Source organism: Cupressus sempervirens, chromosome 6 (assembly GCF_028749045.1).
Source record: "Cupressus sempervirens isolate cs-2001-9-10 chromosome 6, ASM2874904v1, whole genome shotgun sequence".
In the NCBI taxonomy this organism is placed as follows: Eukaryota; Viridiplantae; Streptophyta; class Pinopsida; order Cupressales; family Cupressaceae; genus Cupressus; species Cupressus sempervirens.
The window spans coordinates 138,100,239-138,115,453 of NC_143123.1; positions in this window are offsets into that span (position 1 = coordinate 138,100,239).

The following is a 15,215-nucleotide window of genomic DNA, read 5'->3' on the forward strand; positions in this document are numbered from 1 at the left end:
GAACACAATTATGAAATATTGGATACTGCCTCTGCCTTAAGTTATTTCATTTGATGATATCAAGGGTTGTGATAGTGCAAAGAATATGTGGGATGCTCTTCACACCATTTATGAAGGAGACACAAATGTTCTAAGAGCCAAGTCTAAAAGTCTCAAAGGTAAGTTTGATGATATGAAAATGGAAGAAGGTGAAAATGTTGCTCAATATTTCTCTAGAATAAAAGATGTTGTCAATGCTATAAAAGGAGCTACTAGCATTATTGATGATGATATTGTATTGAATAGAGTATTGAGAATACTTTCGTCCATCTACGTTATTAGATTTTTTGCCATACAAGAACTGAGATGTATACCAAGTTCTAATTTGACTCATGAAGGTTTAGTAGGTAGGCTCACTGCCTTTGAGCTCAATAATTTTGATAATTTCAAACCTGACAATGTTGAACCTACATTTTTGAATGAAACATTAGAAGAGGTCTATATAGAACAACCAAAAGAATTTTTTGATCCTAACAACAAGAACATGGTATGTAGACTACACAAAGCTTTATATGGTTTGAAGCAAGCACCAATAGCATGGTATGAAAGTATTCACAACTATCTTGTGAAGATAGGATTTGAGAGGACTGATAATAATAGAAATTTGTACTTGAAGATGAAAGGAGGTAAAGGTATTTTGCTAACTAAATTTTTTGTTGATGATATCATATTTGGAGGTCAAGATAGATTATGTAAGGCATTTACAAATGAAATAAAGAAATGATTTGAGATGTCCATGTTTGGAGAGATCAAGTTCTTTGTCAGTTTGCAAGTATATCAAATGAAGTATGGTATATATATCACTCAATCTAAATATGTGAAGGAGATATTAAAAACTTTTGGACTGGGAGATTTAAAACTAGTTAGCACACCTATGGTGATAGGACAAAAGTTGTTAAAGAATGATGATTTAGCTTATGTGAATCAAACATTATGTAGGTCTATGATTGAAAAACTACAATATGTAGTATATAGAAGACCTGATATCTCATTATCAGTTGGGATAGTTGCAAGATTCTATGCCAATCCTAAGGAGAATCATGTGATGGTTGTTAAGAGAATAATGAGATATCTAAAAGTAATAGAAGACTATGGTCTATACTACAAGAAAAATGAGAACTTTGACTTGAGAGCTGACATTGATGTTGATTGGACTAGAAACATTGATGACAGAAAGAGAACAAGTGAAGAAGCATTTTCCTTAGGAAAGAGGTTGGTTACCTGAACTAGCAAGAAACAAAATTGCATATCTCAATCTACTACTGAAGCTAAATATGTTGCCACTATAGTAAATTGTACAAACACTGTATGGATCAAATGGCTACTCAAAGGTATTAAGAAATAAATCACTAAACCTATGATGCTTTATTGTGACAACTCAAGTGCTATAAATATATCAAAGAATCATGCGATGCACACAAATACTAAGAAAATTGTAATCAAGTATCATTACTTGAGAGAGTTAGTTCAAGAAAAAGAGGTGAAGATGGAATATGTGAATACAAAGAAAAGATAGTTGATATCTTCACAAAAGCATTACCTAAGGATGCTCATGAGTATCTAAGAGGTAACCTAGGGGTGATACCCCTATCCAAAGCTTCTTGAGAAGCATAAGTAGTGCCCTACATCAACTGAAGCTGAATTCTATATCTTACAACTTGATGCAGTGGATATTACTTTAGGAGCTACCTAAAGTAATGAAGGTTTTGAATAGAAGATAAGTCACAAGTAAGGTGACTTGTGGAGAAACTGAAATTATTAATATCTGCATGTTGAGATGACAAGTCTTTGGCATTTTTGTCAAAGAGGGAGAAATAGACAAAGGGAGATAGTGTACCAATTAAAGGGAAATACTTGAAATATCTACTCATAGGGAGATAGTGTACTTGATATTTACTATAGAGGGAAAAATGACTAAAATAAATACATCTCCCTAGTAAGGGGGAGATAGTGCTAAGGGAGATGTAAGAACTATACAAAGATACCTAAATTTTAGAAAGAGGAAGTGATTAAGAGGGGGTCATAAGGATGAGTCGATTGTCTGTTGATCATAACATAATTTTTTAGCCTATACAGAAGATAAAATTTACTAATAGAGGGAGAGATTTCAATACAAAGAATTATTTTCCTTTTGGTATTGTTGTTGATATGGTTTTTCATCAACACCAAAGAGAGAGATTATTGATATGAGATTGTTTTGAAGTGAAGAACATGTAATATTTCAATCATTATTTTGTCACTGATGTCAAACTTGCTACTTGTTGGTAAGACAACAACTTAGATGATTTGAGTAGTATCATTTGTTTGATTTATGAGGAGGTTTTGATCAAATAAGATACAAGAACACCTAGAGGAAAGATTGAGTTATGATATGTAAAAGGAGTACAAAGATTAGTTAAGATAGTAATGATATAGTATATTAATCATCTACTTGAGGCTACGAAGGATGGATACACTAATTAAGTCTAGAAGAACAAGTAAGAAGAATTGAGAGTACCAAGCTTGCCTGAGTGGATAGTAGGTGTCGAGCAAAGTTAGTGCAAGCCAATCAAAAGATGAGTTGGAGTGGAGTAAAGTGTAATTTTAGTGTATCTCGAGTGAACTTAGTGTAAGCCAAATAAAATTTAGTTGATGCTAAGCACTAGTAAACTTTAGTGTTTTCCAAGTTATCTAATGGATGATGAGTGGAAGAACAGTATGGAAGTTGAGTAATAGCATATTGATATCGAGTGTCAATATTCATGTTAAATCATAGATTTAATGAATTTGAGATGACTATTTTATTTTTTTGAATTGTGTGAAGTGTGTGAAAGATAACTATGATGAGTTGGTGGCATAGAATTCAAGGTAAACCATTTTGAGGAGAATTCAATGATGATTGAGGTGAATTCAAGATAAACCATTTTGAGGTGAATTCAAAGAGGATTAAGGGAGAAGTTTATAGAGGAACCAAATGGAAAAGTGGGTAGATTCATTGTATCCTACCTAATCCTATCTAACCCTAAAATAGATGACTAAGGTTGAATAGAAAATTATCTTAAAATTTCTATTTATAGAGAGAGTTGGTCAAAAGAAAAGGTTTTCATGTGTGAGAACCTAAGGAAGACAAGGAGTCTAGGGTATTGCTTCATTCAGTGGTCGAGAAAAAGAGATTGTTATTGGAAAGAAAAGAAAGAAGGATTAAGAGTATGAATGCTTCAAGGGTGAACAAGCTATTAGAGCTAAGGTGTGTGAAAGCCAAGTAGAATGTGTAAGAATTTACCTTAGGGAAAAATCACACCAAGATCAAGAAGCTCAAGCACTAGCACAATATGGACCAATAAAGTATGATCAAAATAACAATATGAGAATAAATTGATGTGATACATACTAGAAGAGCTTGTATATAAAGGCCTCTAGAATGACTAGGAGTCAGCAAAGTGATAAGTCTCACAACTAAGCACATGTCCACCAAGAGTGGAGTATCCTCCATTGAGCATAGAAGTTAGTCTGATGATGAGAGGATAAGCTTACATAGGTGTGTTATGTAAAAAGATGTTGTAGACACCATGTGCTCAATTAGAGTACAAGCAATTGTGTTGTCTACATGACAACTCAAATAAATATGAAAACTCTTGTGTTATAGACACCATGTGCTAAATTAGAGTTGCTAAATCTTGTGTTGTCAACAAGACAACTCATATGAGTATGCATATTCCTAGGTGTACCTTCTACAATTGTTGTACATAAGGATCCACAACCATATCAACCTTGTAAGACTGATCATATAGAGAATGGACAAGAGGATTAGAGTATTCCCTCACAACAACTGAAGAAGGATCTTCTTCATCAAAGAGAAGATGTTTATCATCAATAATGTCTGCCAAATCTACTGTGTAGGACTCCACAAACAAGCCTAAAATATTTTTTATGTAGTCATATGTTGATTCTGGAACTAGAAGACAAGGTGTACCCAACTATACTAAATTGCATAGACCTATCATTGTGGCAAGGTATGCATGTGGAATTTGTTGATGTTGTGACCCTGTCCTGTATCTATCAATAGGATCCCCCACAAATGAACCTATTGAATCACTATCATTGTTGTCACCTATCAGTTTCTACAATGTATAAAGTATGGAGAGGATTAGAGGATAAGCTTGGTGAACTTTCTTAAAGTGAACATTCCTCTCTATGAATATCTCATGAGTCTCAAGATCCATAAGTCTATATGTCATATCCAATGAAAGTACAAGGTCGTGGTGTGGTGATGCCTTACATTCCCTTGAAGACATGTGTGCCCATGTTGGATAACCAAAAACTCTGAAGTGTTTCACAACTAGTTTTCTTCCACACCATGCCTCAAAAGGAGTCATTTCATCTAAGAAATTATGAGGAGACCTATTAAGGATGTGATTGGTACTACTTATAGCTTCCACCTCAAGTGATGGATCAAGAGACTTAGCTTGAAGCATGCAACTTGTTATTGACTTAAGAGTTCTAATCCTCATTATTGAAACATTTTTATGTTGTGCACTAAATGCTACAATATTCTAAAGATCAATACCCTCAAGTTCACAAAAGTCTCTAAGTCTTGAGTTCACAATCTACTTTCATTGTCCATATGAAGAACCTTGATGGCTTTACTTGATTTCTTTACTCAGTTGCTTCTCAACATGACTCTTGAAGGATAGAAACTTATCAAACACTTGATTCTTGTGATTAAGAAAGTAGACCCATGTGTAGCATGAAAATTCATCAATGACAGTGAGGACATAGTGACCCTTGCTAACTGATGTCACTAAAAAAGGACCTGCAGAACTGTGTGAACCAACTCAAGAACAAATTATGCTCTCCAAGATTTCCCTTTGTCAAACTTCTCTTCTAGATGAATATCCATTGAACAAGTTGAAAATTTACCTTTAGAAAATTTGATTGTAGGTAGACCTTTGACCATATTTGTTGAGCTAAGTTGATGAAGATAGCGGAAGGCAAGATGTCCATACCACTCATGCCGTAATTTACTTTGTAATTGTGAATGTGTAACAAGGCATGTGAAGGAGACTTAGGCACAAAGTGGGAGAAAGAATAAAGCCTTCTGTCATGATTAACTTTACTCACTGTAACCAATGAATCATCCTTAAGATTTTGCACCATTACTAAATCAAGAAGGAACTCAACTTTAATTCCACCTTCATAGTGAGTGATTTGGTAAATTGAAAGGATATTACTGCTAAGGTTAGGAATATAGAGAACATCTTTAAACTCTCTATTTTCCATCTGAACTTGTCCTTTTCCGTCAACTTCCACTTGTGTATCATTCCCTACAAAGATATGAGGTACCGTAGACTGCTTCAATGAAGAAAAGTGTCCTTTGAAGAAACCATATGATGTGAGGTACCCATGTCGAGAATCCATTCCCCTGAAGAACTTAAAATTTCCATAAGTGCTTGCCCTTTTCCTTTTGAAGTGGATGGATTTGAATCCTTGGAAGCATTTGGCACATTGATTTTGTTCTTCCTAAGTAAGTTTTCCAACTTATCTATTCTCTTAGTCTTGCAATGATGCTCATCATGATTTGGTTTCTTGCAATATGCACAAAATAGTTTATCCTTCTGCTTTTTGTTTCCCTTTTTGTTGGAAGAAGAAGTGTCTTGTTGTGAGGTGGAAGATTGTTGTGTCTCTAATTGTGAGTTTGGCTTCCACTGTTTTTTCTTGCTATTAGTAAAAAAATTTCCACCTCGATTTGTTTGGTTCATATTACTAGCCACCAATGTTGTAGACTTGGATGACTTGAGAATTCTGATATCTATCAACTTGGATTCCTTCAACATCAACATTTCTATAAATGCATAAAATGAAGGATTAGTGAAGGAACCTCCCATGGTCAACCTATGAGTGTTGTAACTCAAAATAAAAGATGCATACTCTGAAGGGTGCCTCTTTAATATGTGATGAATCAATCTATCATCCTTCATGGGATTACCACAATCCTTAAGTAATGTTCTCAATTCATTGGCTTTGTTGACATAGTCTTGAATTGTGTCAAAATTCTTAGGATCCAATAGAAGTAGATCATCCTCAATTTGGAATCCCTTTTCCTCATCCACCTTACCATACAAACCTTCAATTTTTTCCCAAGCACTTTTGGCATCCTTAAAGCTAGAAATGTGGAAGAATAGATCTCTATAAACACAACTCCTAATAATTCCTAAAGCCCAGTTGTCTTTAACTTGCCAATCAACTTGTGCATTAGCATCAGTTTATTTTACAATTGTACCATCAACATATAGATTTAAACCTTTTTGCATTAATCTACTCAATACAATATCTTTCCATGTAGCATAATTGTGTGAAGTTAAAAGTGGAGTTTTAGGTGAACCCATGATGCAAAAAATTAAAAGAGCACAAGAGAGAAAGAGAGACACAAGAACACAAGACATGCCTCACCTCCCCAAAAGTGATGTTTTTGGCACTTTATATATAGTGTGTTTACAATAGGCCACTTGTCATAATGGACAAAAGTGGGCTTCGAATTTTGTTGTTTACAAGCTCCTTTTGGAGTTCAAATCTAGTACTAAGCAATGTAGCTCAAATATTCAACAATTTTGAAGTTTAATCAAAGTAATACAATGCAAAAAATGACCTATTTCTTAAAGTGGTATTTCTATCCACACAAGCCTATAATTTGATTGTTGATCTAGAAAGTAGACAAAAAATTAAGAACTTTCAACAAAAATGGAACTTGAAAACGTGTCTAGATGAGCCCGTACGGAGTGTTTGAAGTTGCAAAAAGTAGGATTAGATAGGTACAGTCGCCAAAAAATAAAATTTATTATAAACCCATGGACCAAAACTAGAAAATAATAGTACGACTAAAAAATTCAAGAAATTCTAGCCAAAATCAAAAAAAATTGTACCTTATTTGGAGTTTAGATGACTGAGATATGGTCTCCCAAAGTCAGACTATCAAATCAAAAATGCACATGGAGAGGGGTCTATATAGGAAATTTTGAGATTAAAATTGACATCCAAATTTTTTTCACAGTAGTGCAATATGGCCTTCTTGTCATGGTCAAATGGCCATCAAATTTAGGATAGTGTTCAGATGACATCAGCAAAAAAAGACCCACCCTGATGATATGGCAAGTATGGATGTTGACTATACGTACGGATAGTTGATTTGGAAATACATATTTGTTGATGTGTTTGTGTCATGTGGTAGGTATAGTGCTGACTTGGTGGATCTGATGGGGTGCTAATGTGGTGATGATTGGAATCTGCATCGGTGCTTACGTGTTTGCCACTATGTCGCTGGGAATGTAGAGGCTGCCAAAAAATTGTTGCCAATAGGAAGGTCACCAAAGTTGAAGATGCTAGCATTGGAAGCAATATTTTTGGCATTGGTCGTTGACGAGGAGAAAAGGCTAGTGATCAACGGAAGGTAATGGCTGGCAGGTAGTGGCAATGGGATTTAGTACCACATGCACCTTGTTTCAGTGCTAGGAGAGTTATAAAAGAAAGGGGCCATCGAGAGTTTAAATAGCTTAAGGCCACCAATTATAATGTGCCAGTCGTGGTTTGAGATGTCATCACCAAAATGTGGGGAGATCTGATTGTGATTTGTTGGATCTGTCGGTCTGAGGAATATGCCACCGATTTATGGGAATCTGGTTACTAGTTACAGGTTGAGCTAGATCCATAGAAAAGCATTCCTAACCATGAGCTACCTAGATTTGGCAACCCTATATGCCTATAATAAATTCTCCTCTACAGGCCTAATAGGCCAAAAAAAATTGGAAACAAAAAATAATTGCAGATCCGAAAAAAATATTTGTAGAGACTAAAATAATAAAATATGCAGATTTGAAATGATTGTACCAATTTTGCAAATTAATCCTTTGGGTGCCAATTTGCAAAAAAAATTGCCTCAATTTTAACTGTGGCCTAGAGTAGGCAAATTTACAGTCAAAATTTACCAAATCGACACTCTGAATGCAATGGTGAGGTCCACTTTGGCTATAGATACTCCAAATGACTACAAATACTCTAGATCTAAATCGAGGTCCTTCAAGAGGTGAAGCAAAAATGGTCTCCAATGGCTATGTGAAGAGAAGCTCCCTCAGCTTTGATACCATGTAAAAGTTTTTCTTAGGGTAAAATCACACCAAGATCAAGAAACTCAAACACTAGCACAATATGGACCAATAAACTATGATATGAACAACAATATGAAAATAAATTGATGTGATACACACTAGAAGATCATGTATATAAAGGCCTCTAGAATGACTAAGAGTCGGTAAAGTGATAAGTCTCACAACTAAGCACATGTCCACCAAGAGTGGATTATCCTCCATTGAGCACAGAAGTTAGTGTGATGATGAGAGGATAAGCTTACATAGGTGTGACACTTAAAAAGATGTTGTAGACACCATGTGCTCAATTAAAGTACAAACAACTATGTTGTCTACATGACAACTCAGATAAATATGCAAACTCTTGTGTTGTAGACACCATGTACTAAATTAGAGTTGCTAACTCTTGTGTTGTCAACAAAACAACTCATATGAGTACACATACTCCTAGGTGCCTAACTAATAAATAATAAAATAATGCATTAACCTAAGTAAACTTAAGTAAAGTATAATAATAATTAATTATTTACACTAACAGAATGGAGGACTGAAACAAAGATTTGTAATCTGCAAGTGAGTTGTAATTTGTTATCAGATCAAGCCTTACTATTACTTTCTAATCATTGTATCAGTCTAGGTTAAATCCTTTAGATTAAGGTTGATCTAAAAATCATTTGTAATTCTTTTAACTAGGTGACATTCTAAGTGAATGGTCTAAAGTCCTCTAACAAGGCTCACTCCTAATAGGGTGGTTAAAATCCTCTAACCAAGTCATATTTAACAGTGTGTATTGTAACCTTTAACAGGGTTGGCCTTTCACAGGGCATCACTTTCAAAGAGTGAGAATTAGTAGCATGTTACTCGTGGTTTTTCCCAATTTGGGTTTTTATGTAAAACCCATGTGTCAAATGTGTTATTGAATCTGTTATGTTTCATATTTACATTTTTGTAAAGATGTTTTGATGTAGGACAACAACCTACAAATTTTAAGCATTGTATGATCTAATGGATGCATGCATATTAAGTTTTTTAGGTTTTTATGAATATGGGTTTGCTAAGCTATGAAAAGATTTATTTATACATCTAGATCGTAATAATATCAAACTTTTTGTTTGGTGGACATAGCCCAGAGATTGGATGAACCATGTTAAATCTTAGTGTCTTGTGTTCTTTTTTGTGTGACCTATTATTTTTTGCTATTGGTTATATTTGCATATAATTTTTATTTCTTTTTATGGTTTAATCCTAACAAGTGGTGTCAGAGCCTAGTTGTTTTTTTAGTTATCCTCTACAGGAAAGTCTCATGGTTGAGTGGAAGTCTCATAGTTGAGTGGGAGTGATGGCAAAAAAGGGTAAGCTAAGGGTTGATAGGTTTAATGGGCAGAACTTTCAGTTATGGAAGATGTAAATGGAAGACTATCTTTATCAGAAAGATTGATGGAAGTTGTTGGAAGGCAAAGCCAAGAATCAAGGATCTATGTCAAATGATGAATGGGATCTTTTAGATAGAAAGGCACTTGGAAGCATTTGATTATGCTTGACACCATCAATGGCATTTACTATTACAAAAGCAAAGACAACAAAAGAATTGATGCAAACCCTAGTGAAACTATATGAAAAGCCCTCCACTTCAAATAAAGTATTTCTCATGAAGTGTTTATTTAATATGAAAATGGTAGAAGGTGGATCTATTGCAGATCATTTAAATAAGTTTAATACTATTACTAGTCAGGTTTCTTCTATGAGTATCAATTTTTAGGACGAAATTAGGGCTCTCTTAATTTTTTGTTCTTTGCCTGAAAGCTAGAATGGCTTGGTAATGGTTGTGAGTAATTCTATTCCTAGATCTAGTACCCTAAAATATGATGATGTGATTGGTGTTTTTTTGAGTGAGGAAACTCATAGAAAAACCTTAGGTGGATCTACATTAGAAAGTGCTTTGAATGCACAAAGCAAGGGCTGAACGACTAAGATAGGAAGTAATTCTGGAAATCATGGAAAATCAAGAGAAAAGTCAAAGGAGAGGAGGTCTCAATTGAGAGGACAGAATGACTGTTGGTATTGTGAGAAACTAGGGTATAAAAAGAAAGATTGTTGGAATTGAAAGAAAAATGAAGGAGATAAATTAGATGGAGACAAGGAGGCAAATGTGGTAAGTAACAAACCCAAAGAGGATGCTTTGCTTCTGTCTTTAGAAAGTGTTAATGATTCATAGTTTTTAGATTTTGGTGCTTCATTTCATGCTACACCTCATAGAGGTTATTTCATTGATTATGTCTAAGGGGATTTTGGACTTGTTTATTAGGGGGATAATGAACCGTATCAGATTGTTGGAAAGGGAAAAGTTAAGATTAAGTTGCAAAATGGGAATCATTGGCTACTACATGAGGTAAGACATGTTCCAAGGCCAAGTAGGAATTTAGTTTTATTAGAGAAACTCAGTAATGAGGGTTGTGTAGTTACTTTTAATGATAAAAATTAGAAGGTTTCAAAAGGTCCCCTTATAGTAGCAAAAGGTGTGAAAGTAGGCACCTTATATCTTTGTACAATTCATATTGTTCTTTTTACTTTAATTATTTCAGAGAAAAATGAATGTTCAAGAACAGTTGCTATAGTTGAGCAGGGAGAACAAATAGCTGATGTAAATTCTGATACAGCATTGTGGCACAACAAACTTGGGCACATGAGTGAGAAAGGTATGAAATTACTTCATTCAAAGAAAGTTTTACCAAGTCTAAAATCTGTTAATATGGATTTCTATGAAATTTCTATGTATGGAAAATAAAAGAGAGTGAGTTTTGTGAAGACTGGGAAGGAAAACAAAAAGGAAAAATTAGAGCTTGTGCATACTGATGTATGGGGATTGACTCAGGTATCTTCCCTTGGTGGCTCTCATTATTATGTTATATTTTTTGATGATGCATCTAGAAAAGTTTGGGTTTGTTTCCTTAAACAAAAATTTGATGTATTTCAAACTTTTAAGAAATGGAAATGCTTGGTTGAAAATGAGAATGGTCAGAAATTAAAATGTCTCAGATATGATAATGGTGGTGAGTATTGCAATCATGAATTTGAAGATTATTGCTCCACTAATGGTATTCATAGATAGAAAATTGTTCCAAAGATTCCACAAAAAAATGGAGTGGCTGAATGCATGAACAGGACTATAATAGAGCGTGCAAGGAGCATGAGGTTGCATGTCAGGTTGCCCTTACACATGTGAGTAGAGGTTGTCAATACTGTTGTATATGATAATAGAGGTCCCTCTACTCCTTTGGGTTGTGGTATTCCAGAGAAAGCATGGACTGGTAAGAAGGTGAGTTATTCTTTTCTCAAGACCTTCAATTGTGAAGCTTTTGCTCATATAGATTCTAAAAATTGAACCAAGATGGAAGCTAAGTCAAAGAAATGTGTATTTTTTGGATATGGGATTAATGAATTTGGTTATAGGCTTTGGGATTTTGAAAATCATAAAATTGTAAGAAGCAGGGATGTCATATTCAATGAGAAAGTGTTGTACAAAGATCTATTGCAGCAACATGAGAAGAAAGAAGATGATTATGTAGTGTTGGATGATACTCCAAAAGATGATGTTCCAGCCATTCCTCATGATGTGCAACAACCACAACAAAAAATACCACACACACCAGTGAATGTTAGATGGTCAACAAGGAAAATTAAACGTCCAAAAAAATTCTCTCCCTCTTTGGATTCAATTTTGCTTACTGATGTTGGTGAACCTGAATGTTATGATGAAGTTGTGCAGGTGGATACTAAGATTTAGTGGGAGTTTGCAATGAAAGACGAAATGGACTCTTCGCTGAAGAATAAGACATGGGATTTATGCAAGTTGCCTACAGGTTAAAGAGCTTTATAGAATAAGTGGGTTTACAGGTTAAAAGAAGAGGATAGAGGTAAGAAAAGATTTAAAGCCAGGTTAGTTGTAAAAGGATTTGCACAGAAAAAGGGTATTGATTTTGATGAGATATTTTCTCTTGTTGTTAAAATGATTTCTATCCATACTGTATTAAGTATTATGGCTACTAAAGATTTTCATTTAGAGTAGCTTGATGTTAAAACATCCTTTCTTCATAGTGATTTGGATGAAGAGATATATATGGCTCAGCCATGGGGATTTGAGGTCAAAGGTAAGGAGAACTTAGTGTGCAAATTGAAGAAAAGTTTATATGGCTTGAAACAAGCACCTCGGCAATGGTATCTGAAACTTGATAGTTTTATGCATGAGCATGGATATCATAGGTGTCATTCAGATCATTGTGTTTATTTTAAGAGGTTGAATGATGATAGCTACATTATTTTATATTTATATGTTGATGATATGCTTGTAGCTGGGTCTAACATGGATCATATTAACGGGCTAAAATGCCCGTTAGCACATGCATTTTCTATGAAGGATTTAGGGGCAGCAAAAAAATCCTTGGTATGAAGATTTGTAGAGATAGGAACAATAGAACATTGACGCTATCTCAAGTTGATTATATCGAGAAGGTTTTGCAACATTTCTCTATGGAGAATGTTAAATTTGTTAGCACACCTTTACCTAGTCATTTGAAGCTGACTAAGGAGATGTATCCCAAGATACAAGAAGAGGAGGATAAGATGTCCAAGGTACCTTATGCTCTAGTTGTAGAAAACTTGATGTATGCTATGGTATGTACTAGGCCAGATATTGCATATGTACCGAGAGTTGTTAGTAGGTATATGAGTCATCCAAGAATTGACTATTCGAAGGCAATCAAATGGATTCTCAGATATTTGAAAGGAACATCTAATAAGTGTTTACACTTTGGAGGCTCTACTACTAATTTAAAAGGCTATGTTGACTCAAATTTGGCAGGGAATATTGATACCAAGAAAAGTACTACAGGTAATGTCTTTATTGTTGATGGGGCAGTGGTGAGCTGGGTTTCTAGGTTACAGAAGATTAAGGCACTATCCACTACAAAGGCAGAGTACATTGTTGCTACAGAGGTAGCCAAGGAGATGATATCACTTTAGTTCTTCTTAGAAGAATTGGGACATATAATGTTACACCTGGGAACACCTAGATGGATGTGCAACATGTAACGATTCCCATGGGATACACTTAATGAGTTGTATAGTAACACTATGATGATATTTGATGTAATTATTTAATATTAGAAAAAATAATTAAATGTCCAATATTAAATGTGGGGTCAATGGATTAGGTAGCATATGGTTTATGTAATATTACTCGGCAGTTTTGTAGGACTTGCTACTATATAAGCATTCACAAGGGTAGTTGTAGAGGCAAGAAAAAAAGGGAAAAAGGAAAAGGAAAAAGGAAAAGAAGAAAGAGTCAAGCAAAACAAGGCTTGACAGGTTAGTTAAGGGAACATTTGTGAAGGTTGGAAGCATGGCATGGGATGTGTGGATCCATGCTTGTTCACATATATTTCTTGGATGTGGCTATTGCTTTGAAGGCTTCCATGGTTGTATTGTAATGGTGCTTTTGTTAAATAAACATGGTGATGGATGCTTTTGGAGGTTGGCTTTTTCCCTCAATGAGGGTTTCCCAAGTTATATCTTGTGTCACAATTTTTATGGGTATGTTGTGTATTCTCTTGCATGTGGATTCTAAGTGATTTTAATTGCATATTTATTTAAAATCTATTATTGTTTATGTGCAAAAGGTTATATTCTTTGTTGCAAGTTTCCTTATAGTTAGGTGTGGCCTTGTTAAAGGATTTAATCACCCTATTAGGAGTGGTTGTTTTAGAGGTCTTTAGAACATCCCTTGAGAATGTCACCTTGTTAGAGAATTTACAAATGATTATTGGGTCAATCTTCATCAATAGGATTTACTACTACCATAATGATAAGAAAGTAACAACTAGGTTTGATCTAATAACATACAACTCACTTTGCAAATTCAAATCTACATTTAGCTCAATATTGGTTCATTGACTACACTTCATCTCTCTCAACAAATCAGATATTCTTGGAAAATCTTCAAAAAATCTCCCACATCACAAACTTCACACTTCTCCTTTTCAAGTTTTTTCCCCACTTGTCTTCACAAATTCCAGTCCAACAACCCTAAAACAATATCTTATTTACCTCCATGTATAAGTAGCTTTAATATTTTTTCACTTAAACAAAACCATAGATTTTAGGGTTACAATTAGATTCAATAAATTCAAAAAATCTATCCATCTTCTATTCTTCTCCCTTCTCAAAATTTCTAGAGGTTTCCCTCAAATATTATCCTTTGATTGCTCAATTAATCTTTTCCATGCATTAAATAATCTAGCACATTAATCCTTATCATCAACACATTTTGATAATTTCAAGAATTCAATTATGTCAACTAAAAATCTTGATCCTTCCTCAAATGATTGGTTTTCTAACGCTCGATCATAACTACATCCTACCACTTGGTTGTTACTAAACTATCTTTCTTAGTTTTCACTATGCAACTTGATTGTTACTTTCACTTGGTATTCTCTATCACTCATCCAATGTTGATACTTGGGCAACACTATTTTTCTCAGCAATGCTTAAATACTTTAATCTTCTTCAGATACTCGGTTTCTTCACAACTCTTTTTCTTCTCAACTAATCTTTCTTCCTTTCTTATTGTAATAAATAAAAAACACATTACCTTTTCAAGTACTAACTTATCAAATGCCCATTGTAATTCCATCACATTATCATATCTCAACTCAACCTTTCACTAGATCATCTCATGATTTCTTCTTTTCAAATCCTCTTCATCAATAAAATGATATGGCACTCTACACTATTAGTAAATATATTACTATTAATAATTATTCTGTATTTGTAGTTACAACAGTGTCGACACCTTTTTTAGCTAATATGTCTTCCTCTATGTTACTATCTTGAAATATATGCTTCAATTCTATGTCCTCAAAGGAATTTAATAATTCTAAAGCTATTTCTAGAAATGACTGAAGTTTCCAATTGGGAATTGCTTCCATCCTTAAAGCATTTATAATAATATGAGAATCACCTTGAATCTCCAAATTGGAGATACCTAATGATTTACTCAATCTT